This window comes from Macrotis lagotis, chromosome 1 (assembly GCF_037893015.1).
Source record: "Macrotis lagotis isolate mMagLag1 chromosome 1, bilby.v1.9.chrom.fasta, whole genome shotgun sequence".
Taxonomy (NCBI): Eukaryota; Metazoa; Chordata; class Mammalia; order Peramelemorphia; family Peramelidae; genus Macrotis; species Macrotis lagotis.
Genome location: NC_133658.1, coordinates 313,432,825 through 313,458,538, shown reverse-complemented (window position 1 = coordinate 313,458,538; position 25,714 = coordinate 313,432,825). Strand labels below are relative to the sequence as shown.

The following is a 25,714-nucleotide window of genomic DNA, read 5'->3' as shown; positions in this document are numbered from 1 at the left end:
TAGTACTCACACCCCTCTCCTCCCTCTGTTCGATCAAGATACTCAACTGGGCTTACAAGAATTGTTTTGATGACACTCTTAATTGCTAAATCTACTTTTCTCCAGACCATGGGCATGTCTCTCCTTAGCTGCCAGACCTTCCTCTCCTTGCAGCTACTCTCTATAAACATGTCTCTCTAGAGATTGAGTGCCTGGTCTTTGGGATCACCAGTTAGTTTCTTCAACTGGGCAAGTAGCTCCACTGCCAGGTCCAATGGGGTTAGGGGAGGGATGGGAAGGAAGGAAATCTTCTCTGTACTCCAACCCTGGTTGCGGCCTTAGGGTGGTTTTTATAAATCTCTGCAAGTTGCTACTGGTTTCAGCTGACTAAAGAACTTAGAAAGCAAGCTTTTTAAAGTGGACCTCTTGTCTGAAAGACAGACCACAAAAAAGGTTGGGAGTGGTGTCACATGAATGGACCATTGTGTGCATGAAGTTTACTAGCTCCTATGGAAATCAAACTTCGGACTGTTACCTCCTAGAACCATCTTCTAAGTGCCTAGGCTACATAACCTCATTTCCTGAATATGCACCAGGCCCCAAAAGCTCTTTCTGCTGAAGACAACTAAATTGAAAATCAAAAGTCACTTCCTGCTAATTCCATCATGGCAGGCAAGAAGGTATCTTTAGCTATTCAGAAAGCAGGAAAGACAGTCACCCAATCTCTTATGTGTGTCTTCTTTCCTTGTGTCCTGACATCCTGGAACTGAATACCACAGGATGAAAGGTTCAAGTAATGAGTGAACTTCATTTGCCTTCTCTTACAGCAAGAACAACTGAGTGAAAGCCAGAAGTACCAGTATGTGGACTGCCAAGACTGATTTTTATCTTTCCTTTGTAGAATGGTGCTTCAGGTAGAGGATGGGGGTAATTATTTCCTTATGACTGTTTGTAGATACAATTGTGTCCTCACTGCTCAGGAATTTATATTCAGAAAATAATTGCTATTGGATTAACTACACTGACAGTCTTTTAATTCTACTATTACTGCTGTTTGCATTTAAGCTCAGCTGCTTCTCTGCCAATCTGATGGTTCTGGTGCATGTGCTCTTCAATTCAATTAGTGTCTTGCTAACAATCAAATTATCTTTAATATGATATAATTACTTTTTATTAAGTTAAACTGGGGATCCTGAGCTTGGAAAGTCTGCTCCAGCTCTGAGAAGTGATTTATAGAAACACATATAGGCATATACACAAATGGAGCATGTGTTTTTGTTTGGAGTAGTGAACACCTTTGGAAGAATTAGAAAAAAAACAAATTAGTCCATTCAAAGCTTCTAATACCACCAGACCCAGGTCTAAACTCAATAACAAGGAAGTCTACCTTGATCAATTCCACTTGACTAGACTCCTTCCCTCTCCTTCCCTCCACACTCCAGCTAAACACATAGAAACATCATAGCATATTGGTTAACTTTTTGTGTTTTCAAAGATACTCTATAGGAGGGCTTCTTAAACTGGATTCCATGAACTTTAATAGGTACATGAATAGATAGGTCAGTGCTTTTACAATTCCTTTGTAATCCCAAATATTTTATTTTATTCATAGTTCATAGCAGAATGCCAGAAGGGTTTGTAACACACAAAAAATGTTAAAAACTCCTTTTTTTACAACTTGTTTTCAGCGTTCCCAACTGTATTGTGAACTCCAAGAAAATGGGACCATGCCTTCTATTAGGGTCTTTGTTGCCTTTGTAAACAGCACATTCAGTACTTGTAAAGAGTTCAGCATTGCCGCAAAGAAAACCATCTAGCATGTGTCTTTGAGTTGGCCTTTCTCATCAAAAACATATTCCTGATTGTGTGTATGGCAACAACTTCTATATCCTGGTATCTGAGATACCTATAAGGGGACATTTTACTCATTACCTTAGATCTGGAGATTTATTTTATCCTAAAAACCTAGTAGCTAAGTGTCTGACTCTGATATAGTCTAATCCTAAATGCTTCTAGTCCACAAATGATCTCTACTTGAGAGTCAAGAGACTTGGTTCTAATTTTTACCTAGATGTGAGATATTGGACAAGTTTCCTTCCCTCTTTGGAATTCTGATTCCCCATTTGTATGATAAGGATATGGGTCCTTCCAGCTCTCATGTTCTACGATTTTCTAATTTTTTTTTTTTTTGGTACTGGTAATTGTTTCTTCTTTGTTTGTTTTGTAAATCAGTCTTCTGTCTTCTCTAATTGAATACTGTGAAATGCGCCTAATCTACTCAACCAGACCAGAATCCCTTTGAGGTCAGGGATTATGTTGAGGCCTTTTCTAATATGTTTCACACAGTGAGACACAGAAACAGGAGGCATTCACTAAATAGCTGTTAGTCTATTTAATCTAATCATCCTTAACCACAATTATGAATTATTAAATAATAATTTAAATGATGCTTTTTGTTCTCTTACAGCCCCATCATTTTCCAATCTCAGTCCTTCCAGAAACTTCCCTTGCAACAAAGTAAAATGATTAAACAGAGAAAATAGATATATTCATCTTGTCAGTCAGTGAATGTAGCATTACTTACCCTTTGTCCACTAATAATGAAATTTTGCCACCTTCCCTCTGGAATCAAGATCAGTCACCATTGCTGTTGAATTGTTTTTCAGTCATGTCCAACTCTTCATGACCCCATTTGGGATTTGGTTTGCCATTTTCTTCTCCAGTTTATTTTACAGGTGAGGAAATTGAAGCAAACTGGGTTAAGTTACTTTACCAAGGTCACACAGCTAGTCAGTCTCTGAGGCCAGATTTGACCTCATAAAGGAGAGTCTTCCTTACTTCAGGCTGTCAGCCTATCTACTATGTCAACCCTAGATCTATCACTATATTAATCTAAATTCTGAGGATTTACCACATTTTCCTTTTAACCTATAGAGAATAATCTATCTAGAATGTGATTGAGTGTTCTCTCTCTGTGTGATTTTTCTTGTTCTACTCTAGAGTCACTTGAATATAATAAGAAACAATTTTGTGGGAGTCAAATGCTTTCTTTTACATTGTTACTTGAAGCAGACAGGAACAGGAGCACTGAATTTGGAGACAAGTCTCAGATTCAAACCTCAGTCCAGCTACTTACTTATTATATGATCATCAGCAAGCCGCTAGTTTCTCATGTCAAAAGTAAGTAGGTTAAAAAAAAATAAAAAATAAAAAATAAAAAAAAGTAAGTACTTTAGATATCTGTAAATTTGCCTGGAATTCTAACTCTTATTGACCCCCTGAAATATCTACTAAGATAGTTCAACCAGAAACAATTAGCAAGTGTGCTGCAGGGACCTTGAGTCATTTTCCTTAGTTAATATTAGGTCCTCTCATCAGTTTGTGATCCTCATAAAGAAGCTTCCTTTATTCAAACTTTATCCAGTCTGGTATTAATAAAGGACCCCAAGAATTTTTCTACTATATCTGGGTCTAAGTAACAATACCTTCTCCCACATCTGGCATTGATTATTGGTTCTCAAGTCCATTTTTGTGGTAAATATTCTTAACCACCTGAACCCCAACTTTGAGTGTGTTCCCTCTCTAATACTTCTCCTTCAACCTCAGGTTAGGGTGAGTTTCTTTCATATGGGGACAAAGTTCAGTCTGTATCTATTGTCATGGTATGTATTTATGTACTTTGTCTACTGGTTGTGTCAAAAAATAGAGTTTGTGACTCTCTCATTTCCCCGAGCATCCAATTTCTAGAAATGCTAAATCCAGGTATTTGTGTTAACTTGAACTATCCCTCAACATTTTATTAAGTACTCACTATGTTTTCAGGCACAGAAAGGGTGACAAAGAAAGTTCATACCTTCCCCTCCCCCCAAAAAAACCCAACCCCAAAACTCTTTCCATGATTTTGAGAAACTTATATTCTAATGGGGAAGATTAGGTCTACATAGTTATGTACAGAAAAGTCTTGATTCAACTTTCCAAATGTTTTAATTAAGCTGCTGAAAGAATAGGAAAATTTAAGTATAAAACCACGGTCGGAGGGGTGACTAGATGGTGCAGTGGATACAGCACCAGCTCTGGAGTCAGCAGGACCTGAGTTCAAAATTGACCTCAGACACTTAATAATTACCTAGCTGTGTGGCCTTGGGCAAGCCACTTAACCCCATTGCCTTGCAAAACACCTAAAAAAAAAAAAACCAAAACCAAGAGGAAAAAGTTCACTATTAGAGCTCTCCATAAGAGCTGAGGTATAGACTGCCTAAAGAAGGAGAGGATTCCCCTTCAGTGGAATTCCTTAAACAGAGATTAGGCAACCATTTATTAGTTTTTCATAATCATAGCTAACATTTATGTAACACCTAGTATGAGACAGACACCATGCTAAGCACTTTACAATTATCTCATTTAATCCTCATAACAACTCTGTCAGGAAAGTTATTATCCCATCTTACAGATAAGGAAAATGAGGATACAGAGGTTAGGAAACTTGTCCAGGGTCAATTATCCCGTGTTTCATGATCTACATGACTGCAATCCCAGTGCTTTATCCACTAGGCTACCTGGCTGCCTTCAATCACAAAGGATACTCAGGCGAGAGGAACAGCAAGGAGACCAGAGATGCTGAAATGTAAAGTATAGAGAGAGGAGTAAAGTACACAAATTTTGCAGGGCTCTGATAGAAATAAAGAATTTTATATTTGTTTCTGGAGGTAAGAGGGAGTTCCTGGAGTATATATGAAGACTATTTGGAATTTATATGAAAACTGTCAATTGGGGAATGACTGAATAAATTATGGTATATGATCATGCCATAAGAAAGGATGAGGTGGATGATCTTAGAAAAATGTGGTTAGACTTGCACAAAATAGTGAAAGCAAAGTGAACAGAACCAAGAGAATATTGTATACAGTAACAGCAATATTTTTAAGAAAAACTTTGAGTGATTAAGTCATTTTAACTATTATAAATATTCAAATTAACTACAAAGGACATATGAGGGAAGACCCTATCTTCATCCAGAGAAAGAACTGATAAATAAAAATATGTACAGAATGATTTTTACTTATGTACATATTTTGTCTAATAGTAGCCATGGTGGTGGGGAGGGGGATAGAGAAGAAATAAAAATAAATGTACATGATACATTTGTTAATTTAAAAGGATTAGTAACTCTTATATAATATTGCTTGTATATTACATGTTCATAAAGATTTGTAGTTTCATTTGAAATCATCTTTTTTATTATTCTACTATATTATAGAAATGCTTTCTTTTTCATAATAATTTCATAATGTATTTCATAAATTAAAATAAAATTATTTTTAAAAACACTAGCATCTACCTCCCAGGCTTGTTGTGAGGATCAAATGAGAAAACATTTGTAAAGTATTTGGCACTTTAAAATGCTTGTTTACTTCCTTCTTCCCTCCCCACTTTCTACCTGCCAGTCTTCTTTTCTTCCTTCCTTCCTTCCTTTTCTGCCTTCCCTCCTTTTCTCTTCTTTCCACCTTCCCTCCCTCCCTCCCTCCCTCCCTCCTTCCTTCCTTCCTGGAATACCCTCCCCCCATCTGCATTTTAAACTTCTAATATTTCTTAAATTCAATCTTCTATAAGATGCTTTTCTCCTTTTCCCTCAATGCCTTGCCTTGGAGATTCCCTACCATTTACCCTGTGTGTGGATGTGTATATTGTGTGTTTGTGTGTGTGTGTGTATACAGAAAAAGCTGTTTTTATGTTGTTTCTTTCATTATTCTATTATTATTATTATTATTATTATTATTATTATTATTATTATTATTATTACAGACAGAGGACCATGGCTTTTTTTCTTTAACTTTCTTTATATCCCTGTCACTTAACACAAAGCCTGGCCCTCAATAAGCTCCTAATTATTGTTGTTAAATAACTGTCCAACTAGGATCCTATGATGCTCTGATTCTCGAGGCAGAAGCAATAATTCTCATTTCTTAGAAACCTTCCTTGGGAATCCAAAGAGTATTGAAGTCTTTTCCCAATCCACAATCCCCACTCCCCGAAAGGAAAAATTTCAACTTGGGAGACAATAACAGCATTTATAGCAGCAGCAGTAGTAACAACACCAATTAGGCTTGTAAAGCATATTATCTTCATAAATAGCTTGTGAGATGGGTAGGAAACATCTTTCAGTAATAATGCTAATAATAATACTCCATTACATGTACAAAGTACTCTGATGTTTATACCTCACTTTCACAAAAGCATCTGAAAGTGGAAGGCGAATGTTTACAGACTACAAAGATTCTGAGCTTCCTTGGATTACCTGTGGGAACCCAAAGACAGCTGACAACAGACCAGCTCTCTAGCCACACAACCTGCATGCCAATGTGATGCCCTCCAGGCTGCTTGCCGCTAGCTCTAAGACAAATGGCAGATAGTATCAAAGGGAAGTACTCTGATTCAGAGGCCAAGACTGAAGTCACCATGGAAATAAGCAAAGAAACTGATTTAGCCAGGAATGACCCAACGGGAGTAAGCGGACCATTTTCATGAATGTACATTTTAAATGAAAATTTAAGTTCTTTAATATGAGATTCGTTGGGGTGGCTAGATGGCACAGTGGATAGAGCACAGGCCCTGGAGTCAAGAATACCTGGCCTTAATAATTACCTAGCTGAGTGGCCTTGGGCAAGCCACTTAACTTCATTTGCCTTGCAAAAACCTTTAAAAAAATGTCACATTCCTCCCACTTCACTTTCATTTTTTCCAACTTCCTTTTTATTTCTGTCGTTTCTGAAGATACAGCATAACTATTAGAGGTTAGATTAGAATACTTTCATGGATTGATGGTCTCATTGATTTGGGAGTACTGCTACCAATGGTATATATAATTAGCTCTCCATGCTTTCTCATCTTTTGAAAACTCTCATTCAAATCCTGTCAATTCTCCATGGGAAGGCCCACTCAATGATCTGGAGACTTTTTACTCTCTTGGCATTATATAAATATAAATATAAATAAATAATGTAGTACCTGGGCTTTCCATTTGTTATCCTTTGCTCTTGGTACATATCTGTTCCATTTCCTCCTCAGGTTATTCATCTCTTTGATGATATCTTCTACACTTCTTTGTAAGGCAATTCATCATCTAATATGCTCCAGATACCATGTGTCTCCAAATTGCATTTGGATAACATGCAATTTTGATCCTTGGAGATTGTAGTTTATCGAATATACCACTCAATCCCCTTCTTGACTCATGTTCAGTGTTGCGTGTTTGTGGTGATTCCTTGAAAACACTTCTTTTACACCAGGTCTGAAAGTCAGTACAGAAAATTTCTGAATGAGGGAACAAATTGTGTACTAGAAACATGAATAAATTCAATCTCCTACAAACTCCTAAAGAATTATAAATGACTTCCTCTCCTATTCAGAGGACTTCCTTAGAGCCCTCAGTTTATTTGGGGAGGAGGAATTGTGATTTGAGTATTAGTATCACTTCATGATTTCTATCACGGAAGAGATCAATCCATATCTGAATTAGAAAGCCTTCTATAGCATCCTCAACAAGTGGTCATCCCAGCTTGAAGAGCTCTAAGATGGAGGAACATTTGACCTTCAGAAGCAGTCTGTTCTACCTTTTGGACAACCTGAATTGTTGAAAGTTTTTCCTAAAGTTGCCCCTTCTCAGGTTTAACTCACTGCTCTTAGTTCCACTCTTCAGAATTAAACAGAATAAGTCTGATTGCTCTTTCACTTTTCTTCAAATGCTTGAAGACAGCCATCAGGTTCCCCTATGTCTTCTGTCATTCAAACTCACTGTCCAAAGTTTTTTCAAGTGAATCCTCATGTGGTATTAAAAAGGAAAATCTCTCATCATCCTGGTTTCCTTTGTCTGGATATTTTCCAGCTTATCAATAATGTCTATCCTTAAATGTGGTACCCAGAACTGAACATAATGCTTCAGATGTGATTGAACCAGGGCAGAGTACAGTAGAACTTATACATCCTCATTCCTGGGAGGATGCCATTCTCAATGCAATCTAAGATCATAATTGTTAAAGACCTTAGCTTAAAACATCCAAGGTCTCTCACTGCATTCAGGAGCATCTCCAATCATTCTTATCCATAGCTGGCCATGAACCCAAATAGCTCTGGAGAAGAAAGTGAAGTTGATGACTTTGCAACAACTTAAAGCCAATTACTTGATTATTTAAATCCAATTCACTTGCATGTCATGGCATCACCTCCCTGATGTCATGGTCCTCTTCAAGAACAAAGAACAAAGATTATATGTTTTTTAAGTTGTTAAATAACACTATTGATTTATCAAGTTTATAATCTATTTTTTAAAAAAAAACAAGAATTTTTTTTCTTTTCAGATGTCACATCTTGTAGTGTTAATGGGATTTGGAATCAGAGGGTTCAAATCCAGCTTTTATTATTTGTTTTTTGGGGGACCTTGGGAAAGTCATTGAACTTCTCTGCGCTTAGTTACCATAACCATAAAATGGGGAAGTTGAACTAAATGACCTCTAAAGCCTCTGAATCTATATAAGTAGGTTGATTTTTGAACCTATGTACATTGTTAATATTTATTTCAATTTCATTTATCTTATTAGATCTGATTCAACATTCTCAACTCGCAAAATCTTTTGGGATCCAGATTCTGTTTCACCAGAAGTGATCTCTTCCAGTTTGGGGGTCATCTGAATCTGCATGGGTATGTAACCCAGTTCCTGGCATATAATAGGCATTTATTAAATTCAAACTGATGAATTAATTGATTAATCAATAGACTTACCCTCCCTCACCTTCAGTGAAGGCAATGTTTAGGTACATTATCTGTTCTTCCTTTCCATCCACAGGGTAAGCTAGCCAGCATAGTTGAAGAGACAAGTTGTCTGACAGAGTTATGAAAAGTGATTAGAAGTGATTCACTTCTAAGTGAATCAGATCTTTACCACCAAATCCACCTCCTTGATGGTGATCACCCAAGATCATGAGCCCAAGAGGCCCTAGAAGAGCAGCACTTTAGACTCTGCTTCCAACCTGGCCCCCACAGCCATTAGTCCTAGATGACTATTCCTACCTCTTCTTCAGCCTCAGCTACTGAAGACAGGGAAAAGAAATCACTGAAGTCTTTGGCACTTAAAAATGATTCCAAAAAAAGAAACATGTTGATTTGTTTTGGCTGTACTTACTGAGTTACAAAAGAATTGTTTGGGGGGAGGGGCTGTTTGGTGATGAAAAGAAAGAAAAAAAGACCAGTGAAACACTTAAGATTGCAGCAGGAAAAGGAACACAACAGCAGAACAGTTTGGCTGCTATTACATTTAACTTGGGGCAGCTAGATGTTGCAGTGATTAGCCTGAAGTTGTTGTTTGTCCTTCATTCTCAAAGAAGACCATGACATCAGGGAGGTGATGCCATGAGAAGCACATAAATTAGATTGGGGAGTGGGGCTTTGCTAAGTCACCAGCCTCACTTTCTCCTCCAAAGTCACCTGAGTTCAGTGGCCAGATATGAATCAGGACAACTGGAGATGACCCTGGAAGCAAGGATTAAATGACTTGCCCAAGGTCACATAGCCAATTAGTGGCAAGGGTCTGAGACTGGATTTGAACTCCCATCCTTTTGACTCCAAGGTCAACGCTCTACCCTCCGCACCACCTAGCTGTCCTGCCCTTTAGACACTTACTATGTGATCCTATGCAAGTCACTTAGCTATCTTGGCTCAGTTTCTTCCTCATCTGAAGATTGAACTGGAGAAGGAAAGGGCAAAACACTCCAATACCTTTACTATGAAAACTCCAAATGGAGTCATGAAGACCTGGAGATGATAACAATAACAACAACAACAAAAACCTTCCCTATTGGTAAGTTGGTGAGTTCACTGGGGGCAAGTTTTATTTTTCCTTGTAATATTATTATTACTACTACTCCTAATAATAACAATGGTAATCATTCCCAGTGATGCAACAGTTGAGATATACAAAGCTTCATCCTCACAGTAACCATGTGGTATAGATATCGCAGGCAGTATCACCATCTTCTATTACAATGAGCCTAAGAGAAAGTAAATCACTTCCTAAGGTTGTAGAACTAATAAGCATCAGGTCTTAAATAAGACCCACAAGTTTCTTTCCATGATATCTCCTCCATTGTCTGTACGAGGGTCTTGTAAATAGTGTGATCTTAATATTTCAACTAATTCTTTAATGACCTAAAAGTACAATAAGAGCACAGTGAGAAAAATGATGGTTTTGGAATCAGGGGCTTTGATTTCAAATCCTCACTCTGCTCCTTTCTACCAATGTGACCTTGAACAAATAAGTTTATTTTTCTGAACCTTAATTTTTTCACTTGCAAAATTAGGGATTTAGATGACAGGATCTTTAAGAGCCCTTCCAGATCTTTGTTTATGACTCTATGAACATAGGGTTTGTCTAGAATCTGAGAAAGTGAATTGAACTGACTAAAGATTATTTAGTTCATACTCCTAGCTTCAGGTATAGTACCATCCAAAGCACTCACCTGAAATTTTTCTGGAATACTTCTGTTAGTCAGCCCAAGATCTGATCTGTGTAATTATCAAAAAGTTGTTCATTCAGTCTGGTTAGATTCCCAGGAGATTCACTCATAGCTCCATACCTATCAGCAGCATCCCTTTGTCCCTTTGGACCAGGGCTCTTACCACCTGCATACTGTGATCTTCCATCCAAGCAGAATTGTCACAACATTAGGAGAGTATTTTTTTCCAAAATAGAATTCTGAGGTTCAGAAGGAAGACCTTTTAGGAGAACAACATCTAAGGGTCAGTCCTACAGTAGAAAAACCATACCTCCCAGGTTAACAGTGCCAAAAATTTATGTCATTTCTTTCCAAAGTCTCTGATTGGAGGTTGCTGCTAAAAATAGTGACCCACTTACATAAAGCAAGTAGCACCTGAAAAAGTCCCAGTTGGACTTTGCTGGCTATTTTATTTAAGCCTCACTCTGAAAGCATCATTAACATACCAATCACTCTTATCACTGGCTCCTGGTGTCAGAATGACTGAAAACAAAAGGAGTTGGTCTTGAAGTGTAGTTGGGTTTATCAGAGAATTCAGACAGTATTCTCCATGCTCCATCTCAGAGTGTGTCTGGTAGTTAATTAACAAATTATCAGCAGCCCTGGAGACGTGAGCCAAATAAACCCCAGGGAAGAGCTGGGCAGAACAGGGACTGAATTCGGCACATGGTACAGCTGACTGCCTTCCTCCAGGATCTGTAGTAGTCACAGCCTCCAGGATAAGGGTAGTGAACCTCAAAAAGGGGGAGAGCAATGAAGAAGTGGAGACAGAAACAACAATGGACCTGGAGTCAGGGAAAGTGGTTAAGAATCCTGACTAGGTGAATCACAGCAGGTCTCTAACCTTGTCTCCTCATCTGTAAAATTTCAATGAAGGTAGGAACTAGAAAACAAGTTTCAGCTTCTGAAATGTACTGAGTTACCCTGGGCAAGTATCCTACCCTTCAGCACCCCAGGAGACTCTTTAAAACTGTAAGTTACAGGATGGTTCATGGAGACTTTCTTTGTGTATAAAACTAAACTAGTGAAACCGCAGGTCAGGATTTTATATGCCAGACACATAGGAGACATTTAATAAATGTTTGTGGATTAATTGATTGATTGAAAGCAAAATTATAGGGGTTGGCTTTATAAAGAGAAAACCAAGGTAACAGATTCTAGAGCTCTGAGAGTTTACATTGTACTAGGAGTTTATGGCATTTACATATAATTGGGTAGGGGAGAAGGGAAAGAGAGATGAGAAAGATAGAAAAAGACAGAGACAGGCAGGGAGAGAGACAGACAGAGACAGAAAGACAACTAGAGACAGACAAAGAGAGACAGGCATGGAGAGAGGGAGAGTCAAAAGTAGAAAGAAAATGGTGGGGGGAGAGAGAGAGAGAGAGAGAGAGAGAGAGAGAGAGAGAGAGAGAGAGAGAGAGAGAGAGAGAGAGAGAGAGAACAAGAACTAATTAGAGAGGAGCAAGACAAGAGGCATAGGAGGTGACAATTTGACCTCAGTTCTAAAAGTAGATAATTTAGAAATGCACAGTTGAAGAGAGATTGCATCCCAGGAATAGGAGGCATGGATGGAATGGGGAGATGTCATGTTATAGTTAGAATATCTAGTTGGAGAGGGAAAAAGTTTGTAAAGACAAGTAGGAGCAATAAGGAGGGCCTTAAGTACTAGACTGAGGAGTTTTTATCTTATTCTACAGGCATCAGGAAGCCCCTAAAAGTTTTCGAGCGTGGAAATGATATGGTCAAATTAATACTTTGGGAAGATTATTCTCCTATCTCTTCAAGTGTGGTTTGGAGAGTGGAGACTAGAAGCAGGGAAACCAATTAGGAAGCCATTGCAATAGACTAGGGAGAAACCTATCATTTTAGCAAATATGTCCAAAGAAGGATAATGAGAATTGCTGGAAAGACTATAGAGAAAGAGGCACTGTAATGTACTATTGAAGGAGTTGTGATTTGATCTAGGCATTCTGGAAAGCAATTGTAAACTACACTCCAAAAGTCACTAAATTGGGCTGATCCATTGACCCAAGGTATCACTATGAAGTCTAAACCCCCAAAGAAATCAAATAGAAGAAAATGTTCTATAAATATCTATAGCAGCTCTATTTTTTATTTTTTTGGAAAGGCAAAGAAGTGATAACTAAGGGGATTCCTATCAAACTGGTAAATTACTGATAAAACTAACAAGTGAATGGAATAGAACACTATTGTGCTATAAGAAATTTCAAGAGATGGTTTCAGGAAAAACCTTAGAACTGTCCTATAAACTGAGGCAGAATGAAGTGATGTATAACCAGGAGAATGGTGGTTATGGTATGAGCAATATTACCAAGACAAAAAGCATTGAAAAACTTAAAAATCTGATAAATTAAATGTCAAACCCCAAATCCAGAAGACCAGTAATGAAATATGTCATCCAACTTCTGGCACAGGGCCATGAATTCAAAAGATATATAGTAAGTCATATTTTTAGGAATAACCAATGTACAGATTTGTTTTGATTGACTATGAATATGAGAGACAAAAGTTTTGATTTATCTTTTCAAATTTGTGGATGTATGAAGTTAGGTTTTAAGGGGGGAGTAACAAAGGATCACTAAAGTGGAAAAAAAAGAAAAATAAGAAAAGATAACTAAAGCTTTTTAAAAAATGCATAGGAATGGATGGATTGTGAACTATACTATTAGAGAGTTACCCCATGACAATAAGCTAAAACATTAACTGGCAAATTATGATCTACAAGACAAAGCCTGCCTGCAGCCTGTTTTTTCATAGTCCTGGGACCTAAGAATATTTAACATTTTTTAAATATTTCAAATTATAAAGATTATTTTTAGCTCACTGGACCACACTAAAAAAGGCAGCAGGGAAGATATGGTTGGTAGTCTGCAATTTACTGAATCATAAATTAAAATTGCCCTTGAAGTTATCAAAGTCAAGGTAAGTTAATTAGCATTTATTATTTTTGTCATCTATTATGTGTCAGCACTATGCTGAGGGCAGATAAAATAAATTAATAAATAAAACAAAAGGCAAAAAACAGAACTTACCCTCCAGGAGCTTACCTTCTGATGTACTTTGTACAACACCTTACATATAGAAAATAACCAAGTGCTTAATTAAAAATTAAAAAATAAAAAATATTGAATCTCTGTATAGTTTAGTCATTTCAATACATGCCATAGTGCCCTACTAGAATATGAACCTCATAAGGATGAGAATCATGAAGGACAGTAAACTTCCAGATCTGTATCCTAAAGAAACCTACCATTCTGGAGAGCAATTTGGAACTATGCCAAGGGGCAAAAAAACCAAACAAACCTGGGCATACCTTTTCATTCAACAATACCTCTACTAAATCTATAGCCAAAAGATTGAGAAAAAGGGTAAAAAACCCACATTTATCAAAAATATTTATAGTAGCATTTTTGAAAGAATTAGAAATTGAGGGGATGGGGGCGGCTAGGTGACACAGTGGATAAAGCACTGGACCTGGAGTCAGGAGTACCTAGGTTCAAATCTGGTCTCAGACACTTAATAATTACCTAGATGTGTGGCCTTGGGCAAGTCACTTAACCCCATTTGCCTTGAAAAAACCTAAAAAAAAAACCCAAACAGAAATTGTGGGCATGTTCATCAATTGGAGAATGACTAAATAAGTTATGGTATATGAATGTAATGGAGTACTACTATTCTGTAAGAAATTATGAATGGCCAGATTTCAGAAAAACCTGGAAAGACTTGCTTGAACTGATGCTGACTGAAGTGAGCAGAACCAGGATAATGTCAAGCACACAAATAGCAACTCTGGGTGATACTTAACTATTATGGTATTACTCTACTCACTTTATAATAATCAGACAATTCTAAAGGGTTTTGTGACAGAAAATAAATATCTGTATACAGAGAAGGAACTATAGAGACTGAATACTGACCAAACAACTATCTTACCTTCTCAAGGAGGGGGAGGAGGTATAGGAAGGAAGGAGAGAAATTAGAACTCAAAATGTTAAAAAATGAACTTTAAATTTTTTACATGTAATTGGGAAATATTTAATAAATTATATATTATATATGTATATATATATAAATATACAATAAGATATATATATATATAATATAAATAATATATAGGGTAAATTGGAGATAATAAATAATGGGGAGTATTAATACTGTGAGGTCACATCACTTTTTTTCCTTTATACCACCCTTACTATGCCTAGCAATACTTACAGTAAGTTCCACTTCATATCTAATTTAAGTAATTCAAGTCTATTGCAATTCTGTACCCTTAGATAAATTGGGGAATAATTGCTTATCTTTCTCACTCAATTGATTTCTGCATTTTGTATACATTGAACAGGAATGAAAAAAAAGAGTGTTGGTGAAAATATTTAAAGGCAAGAGAAGTATTAGAGAAATATCATAGGCTGCCTGTCACTCATTCATAGGTCTCATTAGTCAACTAAATGATTGATGAGTTCAGTTGAAGTGGGTTGTTAATTATCTAGAAATAGAACTAAGGGGTTAATGCATTGATGTATTAACTCATATTTTTCTGGGACTGAGAAATTGTTTCTGCCATACCCCTAGGAAGATAGTGTTTGTTTTCCTAGCATTATATTTCCAAGAAAATGTTTATGAAAGAATTCCCTCCACTTCATTTTCTTCCTCCTTCTTGATTTCTACTAGTTAGTTGGAGATAGGAATATATTCACCCAGCCCTACTCTCCAGGTACTCTCCCACCCCAATAAATAATTAATTCATCAGAAAACACTACGAGAAAATCATTCCAAATATCTATCTCCACATTTGAGTTTTTAGCAGTTTCTTCCAGGTGGCTTTCTGGCAAAAGAAAGTACTATTATGTTCTCCAGCACTATCATTTATGAAAACAAAACTGAAATGATTTTTAAGGGGCCAATCATCACAGGAACTCACAGGACTCAGTTTTATTTCTATAACCTGAGAGCGGAAGCCTTTGGACCCTCCAAAATACTTCCCTTTCCCTCAGTACCTGGTGTTTTCCTAATTCTTTAGAAAGGGACAAAACATTCAAGAATTTTGCAAGTTTTTCTCCTTCTTCTCTCCCCTCCCAATAGACAATGGTCATTCTCATACATATAAAAATTGGGCAGGATTCAATGTAACCAAATTTTAACAAACAATTATGGGAGGACTTATGTACTTAGGTACTTTAAAAAAAAACCTGAAGATAAAGGCAAAAATTAAAATAGACCTGACCTCTAGAAATTGACTTCCTACTAGGATAATAGGCAGAGCTTTATGTATAACTGTTCATTAAAAAAAGCAAGAACAAAATATAGGGATCCCTAGGTACTAGGCATGTGGTTTTGTTGGAAAGGAAAACTCCAAAATGAGGGTATTCCCTCTAGTAGTGTAGGCCCACATTCTCTCTCTAACACGTAGAGCACCAAGTGTCATGATAAAGAGTCCGTGATGTGTTTGGGTTCAGACAGACAGTATGTATCAGAGGCAGGTCTGAAACCCAGATTTTTTTGTGGCTTCAAGGTCAGATCTCTATCTCCTACAAACAGGTACATCTTGTAAATGGAGAAAAAACAAGTCTCTTTCACTCCCCTCACCAACTTCATTACTATTTGAGAAATGGATAGAGAGATCAGAGTACAACTACATTCAGAGCAGTTATGAGGAAAGTCTTAAATATTCTGATCAACTTTGACTTGACTATAGAGTCTATATTTAGAGGGTTAGTAGCTAGTAAGTCTGAAAAAGTAGACAAAGGCAAATTTGTAGAGGGTTTTGAATACAATTCCATAAATTTTTAATACATACTCAAACTGGACTGCTCAGTTCTTCCTTGATTCTAAAAAACTATCCTCACTCCTATTCTCCATGTTGAAATCTTATCCCTTTATTTCAGTCAAGGTCAAATGCCATATCTTGCAAGAAACCTCCCTGGATATCCTTCCTTCTACTCTTCCCAGAACTGGATATGATTTCTCCTTCTCTAAACAACCATAAAATTGCAATTCTTTCTCTGGGCATATATTGATATTTTATTTTTCTAAATACATGTTATGAAAGTTTCCCAACATTCATCCACATACAAATGTATATTTTTAAGTTACAAAATTTCCTTCCACTCTCCCTTCTCATCCCTCTTCCTTCAGGGCCAGTCAGGTCAATTTATGTTAAACATGTTTACAGATTAGTTATTTTGGGTATGAGGAATTAGGATTAAGGGAAAGAAATGCATAAGAGATATTTTTTGAAAAAATGAATTATGTTCATCAGATTCTGAAGGATTTTTTCTTTTGCTTGCTTTGTTTTGTCTTATTTTTCTTCCTCTGGATGGGGATAGCATTGTCCATAGCCAGTCTAATATGGTTGTCCTAGCTCTCTGAACTTCTGAGGGGAGCTTCATCCATCAGTGTTGATCACCTCACACTACTGTTGTTAATGTGTGCATTTTTTCTCTTGGTTTTGCTCCCTTCATTCAGTATCAGATCAGTCATTCCATTCTTCTTTAGAGTTCGACCATTTATGGTTTCTTATAGAACAATAATATTCCATAGTATTCGTGTACCATAACTTGTTTAGCCATTCCCCAATTGATGGGCATCCCCTCGATCTCCAATTCTTTGCCACTTCAAAAATTGCTGCTATGAATATTTTGGAACATATAGGACTTTCCCCATTTTTTATGATTTCTTCTGGATATAGGCCTAGAATTGGAATTGCTGGGTCAAAGGGAATGAACATTTTATTGATCTCCAGAATGGCTGTATCCACCAGCAATGCATCAATGTCCCAATCCTCCTACAACCTTTCCAACATTGATCATTTCCCCTTTTTTCTCATCTTGGCCAATCTGATAGGTATGAAGTGATACCTCATTGTTGTTTTAATTTGCATTTTTCTAATCAATAATGATTTGGAACATTTTTTCATGATTATATATAACTTTAATTTCTTCATTTGGAAACTGTATTCATATCCTTTGACCTTTTATCAATTGGGGAATGACTTGTAACCTTATAAATTTGATGCAATTCTCTATACATTTTATAAATGAGACCTTTATCAGAACTCATAGTTGTGAAGATTTTTTTTCCCTAGCATTCTGCTTTCCTTCTAATTTTGGCAGTATTGATTTTATTGATGTAAAAATGTTTTAATTTAGTATAGTCAAAATCATTCATTTTGCAGTTTATAATGTATACTAATTCTTGTTTGATCATAAATTTGACTCATTTCCATATCAAATAAAATATTTCTTGGTCTATTAATTTATCTATGGTGTTACCCTTTATGCCTAAATCCTGTACTCATTTTGATCTTATTTTGGTATAGGGTGTGAGATATGGGTCTATTTCTAGTTTTTATCATACTATTTTCCAGTTTTCCCAACAATTTTCATCAAATAGTAAGTTCTTAACCCAGAAGCTGATGTCTTTGAGTTCAACAAATAGTAGATTAGATTACTGTAGTCATTTACTACTGTTTCTTTTGAACCTATCCTAATCCACTGATACATTACTCTATTTCTTAACCAGGAACAGGCAATTTTTATGACTGCTGCTTTATAGTATAGTTTTATTTCTGGTAGAGCAAGACCACCTTCCTTTATATTTTTTCATCAGTTCCCTTGCTATTCTTGATCTTTTGTTGCTCCAGATGAATTTCGATACTCTTTTTTCTAGCTTGGTAAAGTAGGTATTTGGTTATGTGGTTGGTATGGCACTGAATAAGTAATTTAATTTGGGTAGAATTGTCATTTTTATTACATTTACTCAATCTAACCATGAGAATGGACACTGTTCCAATTATTTAGATCTGACTTTGAGTGAGAATGGCTTTAAAATTGTGTTCATAGAGTTTTGGGGTTTGTCTTGGGAGGTAGATTCCCAAGTATTTAAATTTGTCTATGGTCACTTTAAATGGAATTTCTCTTTCTACCTCTTGCTCTTGGGCTTTGTTTATCTAAATGTTGATGATTTATGTGGGTTTATTTTATATCCTGCTACTTTGCTGAATTTGTTAATTCTTTCAATATGATTTTCTTGGGTTCTCTAAGTATACCACCATCTCATCTGCAAAGAGTGAAAGCTTTGCTTCCTCATTGCTGATTTGAGTCCTTCAATTTCTTTTTCTTCTCTTATTGCTAAAGCTAACATTTCTAACACCATATTGAATAGTACTGGTGATAATGGGCATCCTTGTTTCACCCCTTATCTTACTGGAAATGCTCATAACCCACTTTTTGCTAAAGTCATCTGCGTCCTTGTTTTATTTCTTTGTATCAGACCAGAGACTGATATCCTCTTCTGAGTCATGGACTTCCCTTGGCAATCTGGCTAAAGCTATGGGTACCCTATGAGAATAATATTAAAAGCATAAAATAAGATACATAAGATTACAAAGAAAATTCACTGAAGTCAAAATAAAGTTATCAAAACATTAAAAAAAGGTCATGTGTCCCAGTTAAGAAGCCCTGTACTATCTGAGTTCTGTGAGGCTCCATGTGGCATCATATTTATTTCTATTTCCTGCAATGTTCATAATAGGGTGAACAAAAAAGGATTTTTAAAAATTTAATAGTGAAGAGCCCTATGGTTCCTACTTGATTTCAGAAAAGATCAGTTATCTGAGGATTTAAGGAAAGTGTTTCAGATTTTATGTTTATTTATTTGTTTTTCCCCTTTCTGCACCTTGGAGCAGAGTAATCTAATTAGATCCCAGCTTATGAGGAGTGAGCTTTAAAAAATGGCCAGAACTAGTTTAGGATTCTTTGGTAGCTAGTAATAAGTGGGGTCTAAGCTAGCAATATGTTACCTCTGTCAATCTTTCCTTCTCCTAGATAAAGCCTATGGAACCCAGTATCTGAAAAGTATGCAGGCAGGAAATGGTGACTAGCATTTTGCCCTGAAACTCAAATTGGAATAAAACAGAAAGAGGAACCTGGACTTGTTATGACAAGTAAAGAGGGCCAAGATACATGGGGCACCTAAGGCAAACAGCAACTTCCTCTGTTCTGCTCAAAATTTATTTCAAATTTATTTGAGAATGTGTGTGACACAGACTGTTGGGAGGGGGTTGGGGTGGGGGGAAATGGGTTATTCTACATATATATTTCTGCAAGCTATTTCTTTAATCAGTGCCTCCTGCCAACCTGTTTTTCTGCTAGAGGAGATAAAAATGCTAAAGTTTGCAAAGGCACAGGGACAGGAAAGAACAGATCTGGGAAATTTCAGTATTCACTTTCCCTTTGGTGTCTTCAAGCACTGAGAGCCATGGCAGCTTCTGCAGAGGAACTTAACTTTGTTTGAGGAGGTCATTATCATTATTGACCATGGGCCCTTAGGATGACCAAAGGATGCTGTTTTATATTGCCAATGCCATTCTCTGGCACTTTGACTCTGGGCTCTGGTAGCATCTGGCATTATCTTTCAAACCAATAACAGAAAGGATTAAGCCCTGAACTTTTTCCAGAAATATATAAATACTTTCAATTCCAAGAGTCACATTTGCTTTTCCTCCTTTATCTGGTCTCTGTGTCTTACTTTGATCCAAATTTTATTATTCTTTTCTTGATGACACATATGTCATCAAAAGGAAGGATTATACTTCATTTCTTGATAACACCAACATTAAGAAAACATCAGGATATGAATAGGAAAAAAACTACAATGACAAAAAGAAAATCTCTCCCTAATCAACAAGAGCCCTACCTATTCCCCAATAGCACTATTGTTGGCTTGTACTTGGCTCTTGTTCATTCATTCAATATTTAAACATCAACTATGTGAAAAACATGTTGAATGCTAAAAGAGAAGGAGATTTTGGGTGAGATATGCTCTTTTTCCCATTTATGAAGATTACAATCTAATGGGGGGATGTTATGGACAAAATTATAATCTACATTTCTACTTGTCCTTTTCCTCTCAGTGTAGCACCTGATAGTACTGTTTTATGTTGGTCTCCTTAATTGTAGTTGGTCAGGCCTTGAGCAGGGATTAAATAAGTAAGTACCTGTTGGTTTGAACTATCTTGCAGGGTTCATCCTTTCTAATCCCTAGACACTGGTGTTGATCTTTGAAGCTAATGGAATAACTTAGGCTAGAGCTGGAGATATTTTAATAATGATTGACTTGTACCAGAAGGAGTTAGACAGAAGTAAAATGAACCAAGGTGATTTATGCAGTAAAAATGAGACCTAGAGTTGAACCCAGGTCCTCTGTCTTTAGAAACATTAGTTGTGGGTGGTGGAAATAAGGGGAAACTGGGAAGGGGGACAGGAAATGATTCTCTCAGAATAGAACTTGTAATAGGAAAGGGAAATATAACTGATATAATGCATAATAAGTTGTGGGAGAGCTGAATTTAAAGTGTTTAGAGGAAGGGTTCTTTTTTTCATTTTAATCCAATTTTATTGGGTAAAAATAAACTGTATATTTAATTGTTCAATAAGGCTTGCAAAGTACTGAAGAGAAACATTTGGTTTCACTAGGAAGGCTACATGCAGAGATCAGTTCCCATGAACTTAATTTCTTAGTGGAACCCAGCCCAGGAGGGATTAAAAAAATGGAAGACACAAAGATAAATACTTAGGATCAGACAAAGAATAGAAAACTCTTTTTTTTTTTTGATATTACTCTTTGCTGGAACATACCTAGACAAGAGCCAAGGGCTATGTACATAATAGGATGCTGGGGGCTGGGGATGGAGAACCAGAGAACAAGGATTTCAAATGAGTTAGAAATGATGGAGCATCAGAAGTGAACAACACAATCAGGTGTTAAGGGTTTTTTCCAGACCATGGAGAAATCAAGAAGAGGAAACAAGATAACCATGGAGTCAGGGATTGCAGGACCTTGTCCTACAGCCAGGTTTCCCTTGATGAGTTACATGTCTATGAGCTTGTACCCAGGGGCAGGAGAGGATTTGTGATGTGCCTACTGAGACTGGAGGGACTATGTCAAGTAGAGCAGCTGTCATTGAGAAAAGTAGTTAAGGATTGCTTAGGCCTAATTTGTCCATGAGGAGGAAACCTGAGACAACAAAATTGCTCCAAATCATGAGTTTCTTTCTGTAGATTCAACATTGTACTTCTGGCAGGCTCCACAGATACAGCATTTGAGAATATTCTTGTATTTCCAAAGGCAGCAAATGATTGGAAGGTATCCAGGCAACTGAATTGCATGTCTCTCAACTCCTGAGATTGGGGCTATAGCCTGCTTAAGTATTACCTGGTTCTAGGAAGAATTTTGCACAGTTACAATGGAGGTGTTTAAATATGTATTAGATTTTTTCTTTTTAGTTATAATTAAAAACTGTGTACATTCAAATATAATTCTTTCATTGACTGCTTTTATCAGTGTTCAATTCAGTATCCTCTTATGTAAAGAATTTTCTAATCCTTGCAACAGGTAGTGTGTTACCTTCCCACCCCCTGCAATTAATTATATTGTCTATTTCTTATCTATTTTCTATGTCCCTATATATATAAACATGTTTTTCCTTATAAACTATATGGGGGTATCTGAGACATTACATAATCATTTTTATATATCCAAGATGGGAAAGACATGGAAGGATTTTATATCTGAGAAACATGCTTCTTCTTGAATATAGGGAGGATTTTCCTTTTGTTTTTATATCTTCACTGCCCAGCACATCCTGAAACATGTTAAGTACCTAGTAAATGTTTGTTGATTGATTGATAGCTATAATGAGGGTTCATTGAGACACAATAGCTTAGGTAAAATTTTAAGCAAGGGCTTCAGCACAGATTCTGATTAGGTAAATTTGCATTGATCACATCCTTTAGATCCAGAGTTGTTAAATTTTGTGTATCATGAAGCCCTCTGGCAGTATAGAGAAGCTATGGACCCCTACTCCAGATAATGCACTAAAACATCAAAATATTAAAATATAATATGGAAATATAATTAACAAAAATATATTTTTATAAAAACAGATTTACTGGATTAAGAACTCTTTTGTCTGACTAAGGAGGAGATGAATCACCCACTAAGAGACTGAACTAGATGATTCAAACAACAATTCTCTGGGAAGCACATGAAGTTTGGCAGTTCTCCAAGCACCTTCTCCATTTGATTTAGTTGTATCCTATTGTTCATGACTCCTTCCAGCGTTTTATTGGCAGAGATAGAGTCTTTTTTCCATTTCCTTCTCTAGCTCATTTTACAGGTGAAGTTACTGAGACCAAAAGGGATAAGTGATTAGACTAGGGTCCCACAATTAGTAAGGGTCTGAGGTTGGATCTGAACCCAGGTCTTTCTGACTCTAGACCCAGACTATCCACCGAGACACTTAGCTGCCTTGAAGCACTCGCTGGCATTAGGTAAAACCACCAGAAAGAGCACAGGACTACCCAGTGCCAGGCTTTTTTTTGTGAAGGGACTGAACTAATAGCCATTGTATCCACTGTATACTAATTATGGAGGCAAAGGGAACTCAACTATTCACTTAAATGGGAGTATGGGAGGGGAGATGTACAGAAAGTGTCCCAAAATGGCTAAATAAAAGAGAATGAATTCAGATGTATGGTATGGTCCTATATACATAGTATTATGAGAAGTAAAGCTCAGAATGATTTGAGGCTGGCTAGAAAATTTAAGGACAATTTCTTTAAATATATGTTTTTAAAAGATATAATGGGAAAAGAAAAAAGATCAAAGAAGAAATAAAACCTCTGTTTTTAGTGAAAGGTATGAAGATAACTGTGAGTGGGGAGAATATAACTTCCATTTTGCTTCCCTTTTATCTTGCAAGGGGAATGGTATTTGAACTAGAAAGGAGAGACCAATTATGACTAGTAGGGAATAGCTAAGATAAGAGATATACCTAGCAGCCCTTGATGAATCCAAGTGACCAGATCCAAAATAACCATATTCCGGAGTCCCAAAGAATTGTCAAAGATAATTGCAAGGCACAACTATTATTAAGAGGTATTACCTTAAGATTGGAGAAAGGCAAATGGAAAATCAAGGAGTCTACAAACAATGCGTCAGGGAACCGATTTTATTTCTGGTCAAAATTTTGGAACAGAATACTCAAGGAATGGTTAGAACATCTAGAAAATAATATAACTTCATTAAGAACAAATTAAATATATTAACTTCATTTCCTTTTTTCAACAGTATTGCTAGATGAGAAGATAAAGGGGAATGCATTAGGTATAAATAGTTTAGATAGATTTTATCAAAGGACTTGATAAAGAATCTTATGCTATTCTTATGAGAAAAGAAGAAATGTGGACCAGACTATTAGTAAAATTAGATTCAGAGCTATTAAAATTGTTAGACATATTGAGTAGTCACGGATATAGACTTGGCTCTGTATAGTTTAATATTTTATCAGTGAATTGGCTAAAAGCATAGATGGCATACTTTTCATGTTTTCAGATGACACAAAGCTTGGGACGCACAGGTAGTGCACTGGATGATAGAAGCAGGATTCACGAATGTTCTGATGGGCTAGAAACTTGTCTTGAATCTACTAAAATTTATTTTAATAAGGATAAGCATTAGATAATGTACATGAGTTCAAAAATGGACTTCATAAATATAAGGAGGAAACATGACTGGGTCTTTGTCTGAGAAACATCTGAGACTTTTAGTGGAATATTTAGTAGAAAACAATAATAATCAGTGTGGTGGCAGCTAGGTGATGTGGTGGATAGAGTACCAGCCTTGGAGTCAGGAGGACCTGAGTTCAAATCCAGACTCAGATCTTTAATAATTACCTAGTTGTATGATGTTGGCCAAGTCACTTAACCCTAATTGCCTTGCAAAAGCCAAAAGATAAAAATTAAAAATAATAATCAATATTTTAATTTGGCAGTCAGGGAAGTAATAGAGAGATTTCTACTAGGTCAGACTAGATGACGTCTGAGTTCTTTTTGAATTCTGAAATTTTGTGTTAAATCTTGGTTGGACAAAGCTCTGAGTCTCAGTTTCCATATGTGTAAAATATAGAGGTTGAACTAGATCATAACTGGTTCTCGTCCAACCTGAAATCCCAAGAAATACCTCTAAGATGCTGTTAGTACTCAACTGGTTACTCTTATTTTTGACCCTGGAGTTCAGACCTGCTAGCAAAACCAGTAAGTCCCTTCAACTTTCCTCATAATAGGATGAAAAAAGGAGCAGATATATGGTAAAAGTCTGCTCAGGTCAATCCAAATAGGCTCCTCCTCCTTTATGACTTATGAAGCATCTCTTTGGGAAAAGAGAATGAGCACTCTTGGTTTGTCTTTCACCATGTATTTAATCCCCATAGGTAATCAAGTATTTTCAAAGTTCTACTCCTACTAACGATAGTGGCATTTTCAAGCATAGGGTCAACCCTGAATTGGGCTTTGTCTGTATTGTCTTTGTGTGTATATATATTTTCTCATTCTGCTTCACTGAAGAACATCATCACATTTAGAGCTAAAAAGTCCCTTGTAGAACAGTGAGAAGTTGCCTGGCACAGCAGGCTTTGGAGTCAGTTGATGTGGATTCAAATTCTGGCCCTGTCACTTCTATCTGGTCATTCTTCAGTCCCCTGTTGTTTTCATATGTAGTTGGTCTAAATCAACTGTAAAACACTTTCAGCTCTAAATATATTATTCTATGATCCATGATTTTACTGATGAAGAAAATGATGGCAAGAGACATGGTATCCCAGGGGTCACATAGGTAGTGAGTAAGAGAACTGGGTTTCCTACCTAAACCTGTCCCCTTTTCTTTCCACTTCACCACTTTCAGGGAATACAAAACCAAAGAAATAGAATATGAGAATCCCAGAATTCTTTCCCACTCTTCCCAACCCCATTCCTACCATTTTAAAATTACCCTGTTTAGGGAGAAAGCTGGAGTCACAATAGTAGTGGGGAAAGACAGAGCTTAACATGAAGTATCCATTGTACCCAGTGGCATGGCATGCTTTCTTCTTCCTCCTTGTCATCTAGTAGTAACAGGATGACCCCTTGGGAAAGGTAAGATCTTGAATGACAACATCCTGGTTACCAAGTAGTCAGAAGGAATAATGAGATCTAGGGGATATTCACATTTTTTTCTTTCTTAGTTTATTCCACTGCTAATAAAGGAGGATGAACCAGAAAGTTTCTTGAATTCCTTTCATCTTTGATATTCTATGATTCTTCATCATTGGGGGCAATTAACTGGTACA

At 36.6% G+C, this 25,714-nt stretch overlaps 1 long non-coding RNA gene across 1 annotated transcript in view; it reads left to right on the top strand.

Annotated features, from left to right (window-relative positions):
- The first annotated feature begins 8,580 nt into the window (after positions 1-8,580).
- Positions 8,581-25,714, top strand: part of LOC141517127 (uncharacterized) — a 119,198-nt gene continuing 102,064 nt past the window's right edge. Inside the window, exon 1 of the long non-coding RNA XR_012476800.1 lies at positions 8,581-8,674. This is a non-coding gene — a long non-coding RNA (uncharacterized LOC141517127). The remainder of the gene's footprint in view (positions 8,675-25,714) is intronic.